Source organism: Pteropus alecto, unplaced genomic scaffold (genome assembly GCF_000325575.1).
Source record: "Pteropus alecto unplaced genomic scaffold, ASM32557v1 scaffold78, whole genome shotgun sequence".
Taxonomy (NCBI): Eukaryota; Metazoa; Chordata; class Mammalia; order Chiroptera; family Pteropodidae; genus Pteropus; species Pteropus alecto.
The window spans coordinates 582,130-588,341 of record NW_006443124.1 but is presented as its reverse complement, the minus strand read 5'-3'; the positions used below and the strand labels follow the sequence as shown (position 1 = coordinate 588,341).

The 6,212-nt window shown below is 40.4% G+C and overlaps 1 protein-coding gene across 7 annotated transcripts in view; it reads right to left on the bottom strand.

Annotated features, from left to right (window-relative positions):
- The window catches only part of PPP2R2B (protein phosphatase 2 regulatory subunit Bbeta), a 383,456-nt gene that overhangs the window by 117,384 nt on the left and 259,860 nt on the right, over positions 1–6,212 (bottom strand). The gene's annotated exons all lie outside the window — the stretch shown is intronic.

The following is a 6,212-nucleotide window of genomic DNA, read 5'->3' as shown; positions in this document are numbered from 1 at the left end:
GACCTTTGTACATACTCGCTCCCTGCTTGGAACAATTTCCATCTCAGTGTCCCCCTTGGTCTGTCTAACCCGTAGGTGTCCTCAAGCCTCTGACTGGACATCTCTTCCTCCAGGAAGTCTGCCTTGACTTTCCTATTCTGGGCAAGGGGCCCGTTTTAAGTGTAACCTGTTTCCTCCTATGTCCGCACTTACTACAATGTATGGTAACTGCTTGTCTATTTGTTGGTTTCTTTGCTGAGAGAGTATATGTAGGTTACTATTGTATGTATCCCCAGTGTATTGGTCTGGTGCATAATAGATGCCCAATGCATATTTAATTGAATGGATGGTTGGAGGGATTGTAACATTATAATATTCTCTTGGCTTGTCTCGCTGTTTGACATCTTTTACTTTTACACTTCATGCGACATCCTAGAAGTCATTAAACTTCCCTTTAAGCTTTCATTATGTTGTGTCGTTTGCCTTATCACTTCCCTTTGAATGCTCACGTGAAAGTCAGAATAGTGATAATCTCTGGGGGAAGGGAAGAATTAAGTGACAGGGGGCATGGAGTCCTAAAAGTGTCCTATTCCTTGATCTTGGTAACAGTGACCTGGATATATACATATGTAAAATCATTGAGTGGAACATGAAAAAAAAATGCACTTTAAGTAATTAATACTTCAATTTAAATAAATAGATCCTTCGAAAGTTTATTTCTGTTGATAGAATAAAAACTGGACTTCCTAGCTCCAGAGTTCAAGATTCTTCACTCATTGGCCCACTTGTCACTTTGCTTGTTCAAAGTCACTTTTCTAATACACATGCCCTGATCTTCTCATGGGTCCCCTAACTCTTCTTGCCTATTTCCCCCTCTATGGCTAAAATCATGCTATCTTATCTTCCTTTCTCTTCCTTTCTCTTTGACCTTTTGGAAGGCCCTCCCATTCTTGAATGAGCAGGACGAATCCATCCTCCACAAACCTCATTAACTTCTCTTCTCAGAACCCCGACTTCTGTGTCTGGTTCATTCATTCATGCCAACATTCCTTGAGGACTGTAAACTCCTTGAAAGCAGAGACTTCACCTCATTTTCGTTTTTTATATTTAGTATAGTATCTAGTACCATGGTAGGTTCTAAATATATATTTGTCGTGAATATAATGAGAGCCTACCTATGTGCCCAGACCCTGGGCAGCCATGGGCTTGCGTGTACAGAGATTAAAAACCAGCTTGTTTATGTCCTCTAGAGTGAAAACTCAGTGTCAGTGTTAAGATCATGGACTTAGGATTCACACGTAGTTTCAAATCCAGGTTTCAGAACTCATTGGCTCCATGATCCAGCGCAATTGACTGTCATCACCAAAACTCAGTTTCTTTATCTGTAAAATGGGGACTTTCTCACAGGGCTGTTGTGAAGATAACATGAGAACTTAATTTTTAATTTTATTAGTGAATACTTATTGAATTAGTCATTTTGCGAAATAAAACACAATCACTTCCACATAAAGTCCATGTTCTTAATATTATCATGCAAAGGATTCAGCACAGTGACTGACTCACAGGAAATACTTAACACATAGTAGATATTATTATCAGAGCTATTAAATACAGACATATAGTTTTGGTGAGAAAATCCTAGGAATTGGTAAAAATGTAGGAAGCAAGAAGAGCGAGCATCTTGTGAGATATATACATGTGCAAATAAACACTGAATGAATTTAATCCAAGAGAATTTCCTTAGGGAAATTCCATCACATCCCATTAACATTGTCCCAAAGGCAAGAATTAGCCTCTGATCTTTACATATTTAATATCTTTGAAAAAAATTCTGTAACCATAACCATCTTGAAATGGTATACAAAGGCAACAGGATCTGGGAGTTACATGCGAAAGCATTCTACTGTAGTTCTAGCTGATATAATTCTTTAATCATTGTAATTCCTGGTGCTTCTCTGAAAACTTTTAACCTTGGGATAGCTCTTTGATAGCTCAATAGGATTTTGACAGCAAGGAAAAGGGAACACCGAGGAACAAGTTTGCAGTGTGTTCTTACACTCTCATTTAAAAGACAACAGTTTAATAATTCTAATTCATATATCCTTCTATTCATGCGATCAATAATTCATGGCAATTCCTCTGCAGCATTTTAGTGACAACAGAAAGGGCAGGATATTTCTTCTCTCCCCTTCGCTTTCCTTTCTTCACTTAGTCATGCCTGGAGCCTGGAGAGTATAGGATCTCAAGAAAACAGTTTCCATGGTGATTCTTCCTTTGAGTACCCGCCTGTATTTCGCTCTTTCTGGGGGTGAATTAATGCTTTTTATTGCTTTCATGCTAAATATACTGAAGATTAGATTTGATTTCCTCTGCAGTGATACAGTTTTATTAGGAAAATGGAAAGTAAAAACACAGCATGAAGTAACTATATCTTTTTGCCACTACACAATTGGAAAGAAAAGAAAAACCTTTCAGAGGAAAGAAAAAAAAAACAACCAGCCATGGGGAAATGGATGCAGGTGTCTGGAAGCTGAGATGTGCATGCATGCATCTAAATGCTAGAAAGCCTGCCTTGGGAGGGAATGATCTTAATTCCTCCACATGTTGAAAGTGGTATAAGTTGACCATATAACACAGTTACAAGACATAACCTGCTTTTTTTAACGTACTGTCCTCAGCACAGAAAATAGAAGATCATATAAAACAAGAAAATCTTCAAACCCACGATACTGTCCCTACTCTCTATTTTATTAAGGAGAATTTTGCTTTCTACTCATCTTAAATAACTGGTCTTATTTAATTTTCAAAATAGTCAGGTGACCCTCCTAAGACTCCCATGGCACTGTGACACAGAGCTTATCACACTAATACTTACACCTACTTGTTCCCCGTCCCCACTAGACCCTAAAAGGGCAGAGCCTGTGTCTTTTCTGTTCCCTGCTGTACCCTTGAGCCTAGCGCAGCACATAGAAGAAATAAAAATTATGATGGGAAAACTATGAGGGTAACTTTGAGACACTGAGGTCTCCCTTATAAAGCATCAATGGGCTGGTGTGTTGGATGGAGAGAAAGCAAATCTCAGCATCAGCGACTGGTTTTTGTCATCTCTCGGGTCCAGAGCCCTGCTTGCTCCATCCCTACCTTGAAGACCATTGTGGGCGTCAAGGGAAGAATCATGTGGGAGGGGAGGGGCAAAGAGCAATGCCTTACAGTGACGTCTCCTTCTCCACATCACCCACCCAGCCCACATAATCATCACTAGGCACCAAAGAACCAGAAGACAACTTGGATTTGAGCCAAGGAGTAAGCATTGAGCATCTATGCCAACCCAGGTACTGCCCCAGGTGCTGCTGGAGGCAAAGTGTTGGGCACAAGAATTTTTGTCCCCAGGAAGTTTAGAATCCAGATGGGAACCTTTTGGGATCCTTTTGGGATCAGGCAGAAGGGGGCGTGGCTGAGGACAAACACAGACATCCCTGGTTATTTACAACAGTGCCAACAAACTAATATTTATTGAACAACATGTTGGGAGCTCTTTCAAGCATCACATAGGCATGGACTCACTTGCTCGTCATAAATAATCTATGGTTGGAACTCTTATTTTTGTTTAACTTACAAAGAAACTGAAGCTTAGAAAGATCAGGTAACTTGCCTAACATCCTATAGCCAGTTAGTAGTGGAGCCGAGATTCGAACCCACGCAATCTGGTCCTTGAGTCAATATCTTAGCAACTGCACGATTCTGAATCTCAGCCTCATGGGCTCTCATCTGAGAGAACTACTCTCCGAAGCTGTCCCATAGTCTCTTTTGCTGTGTGAATTACCCAAAGTCCATTATGTTCATAAATGCCTCTGGATAATTCTCAGGATGCATAGATGGCCAGATAAAATTCCCAATTCCAAAAGGAAAACAAGTTCTATGGCTCAGGAGATGTTTGAACAGAGCGACTTACAAGTCCCTCTAACTATGATATACACTGCGGCAGGACTGCCTCTGGTTCAGAGACGTTTCCATAGGGACTGGCAGCTTTCATCCTATAGACCTGGCACACTCCAGTGTTCTGAGGCAGCTCTATAAAAGGGCTCTTTGGGAACTCATTTGCTGAACCACCTTGCAGGAAATTAAAAATTCATCAGCTATATACTTAATTTAATACCATAGAAAACTGGCAAGAATAAGGTCTCAGTGTATTAGCTCATAGGCACTTCTCTTTATTTCGAAGAGCATGGATCCCCTTAACTACGTTAAACATATGCATTAAAAGAATAGGACCAGAAGGAAGTGTTTTAAGGCTTAAGAGCAGGATTATGAGGCATTAAATTTACTTTTGCTTCATTGAGATAATTCTATTTTTCAGTTTTCTGTAAAGAGCATGTATCATTTTAAATATTACAAAATAACTCACTTTGAAAAACACAATGACTCCTCAATAAAAGGAAAGCAAAGATAGGAAAGACAAAGACTGATTTAGTAAGTGTTGTTTCTTAGAGCCCAGAATTAAGAAGGGGAAAAAGGTTTACTCTCCAGCATTATCTATCCTACTGTGTGACTCCTATAAGTGGAATATTTTAAGACCCTTCATCCATATTTAGTAATGAGAATTATAACTTACTGAGCAGTGAAAACCTGGAGGGAGGGAGGGAGAGAGGGAGGGAGAGAGAGATTGGGGCTAGAGAGAGAGAGAGAGAGAGAGAGAGAGATAGGGGCTCAGAGATCATGTTCTTTTCACACCCAGGATCACAGTTAACCCACTCCTTGGGTCTGCTGGACTCCAGAGTCTGTTGGGTAACACTTTGGTTTCCTACCCTTTCCATCTGAACAAGGTAATGCTCCATTTATAACCCAACAAAAATAAGACATTCATCAGCAACAGCCTGAATAGTCATGGGGAGTCTGATCAGGAAACAGAGATATTCTCTGCATTTTCAGAAGAAATTGATGAGGTCTTTCAGGCACTTGGTGGAAAGAGGGAGGGGGAAAGCTCTAGGCACCTACGAGGTGTGAGTTTGGAGAGAAAAACACAGATTAGATGTGTCTTCCTGCCGGAGCTACATGTGGCATGCCAGCTGGCTCCTTTTCCAATCGTCGCTTTATTAGCAAATCCAACATTCATACTTTGCTAATCTTCTCATAAATAAAATATTATACATGTCACGAAGACATTCCTGATACAGACTGTATTCTAAGTAAGCCAAAATGAAGACGGAAGCAGGGCATTTTCAGGTGTATGCAATTATTGCAATTACTGGCGTTCAAAGTATGCAGTATCACCGGGTCCCTGATGTTTGCTGCATCCCTAGGAATACAGTCTGCTGCTGGAACTTTTTCAGGGTCTGAAGGTATCTGGTTAGGAGCTTTCTGTTTATAGTACTGGGAAGAAAATTAAAATTATTTTGCCAGAGACTGTAACCATACCGTACTATATCTGTTGTCAAAAAAAATTAGCCCCTGTGTAGCAGAGAGAAGGCTATCTTGCATTTCTGTGTATTCCTCTCCTCTCTCTTCGTCTTCCCTGTCTTCCCAAAGAGTAATCAAGAGCTTGAGCTTTGAAGTCAGATGCAGCTGGGCTCAAAGCACAGCTCTGCCACCTATTAGGTATGAGATTTTTGGAGAGTCGGTCACTCTCATTCCCAGTTTCCTTTCCTGTAAAATTGCGAAGAAAATCTTTCCTTTTTCATAGGTTAGTCGTGAGGATGCAATGAGATAATGCAAATAAAGGAGCAAGGACCAGGCCTGGAGTCTGGTATGTCCTTTATAAAAGTTAGACAGGGGAAAAGTGACATGATGGCAAGAATTTGGGGGCAGAGTAGGTATGTTCATTAAAATTGTTTTATCTTTCCTCTATGAGAAGTTTATCATCTCACCATGAGTTCAAACTAATTTCTCTTATCTATATTGTTAGCTATGGCTTTTCTTTTCAACCCTGAAGTTAGAACCATAAATATCTCCCACGGACTTGATGATTAAGATAAGGTCCAAGGACTCTTTCCTCATTTACTGTTTAAAAACCACCTTTTGCGGAGATTTCTGATGGACTGCAGATATATTTATGACTCAGGCCTCCTGGCAAAGCTCCTGATGCTGACTCATTTGTTACCCCAGGAGGAAAGAAGGCAGCTGAAATCACCATTCATTTATTCTGCTTCTCACTTATGATGAAGGGTCAGAGGTAAGGCACTTAGCACAGGGCTGAGTACGAGAATCGGAATTTCAATAACATCTTCTTGACCACA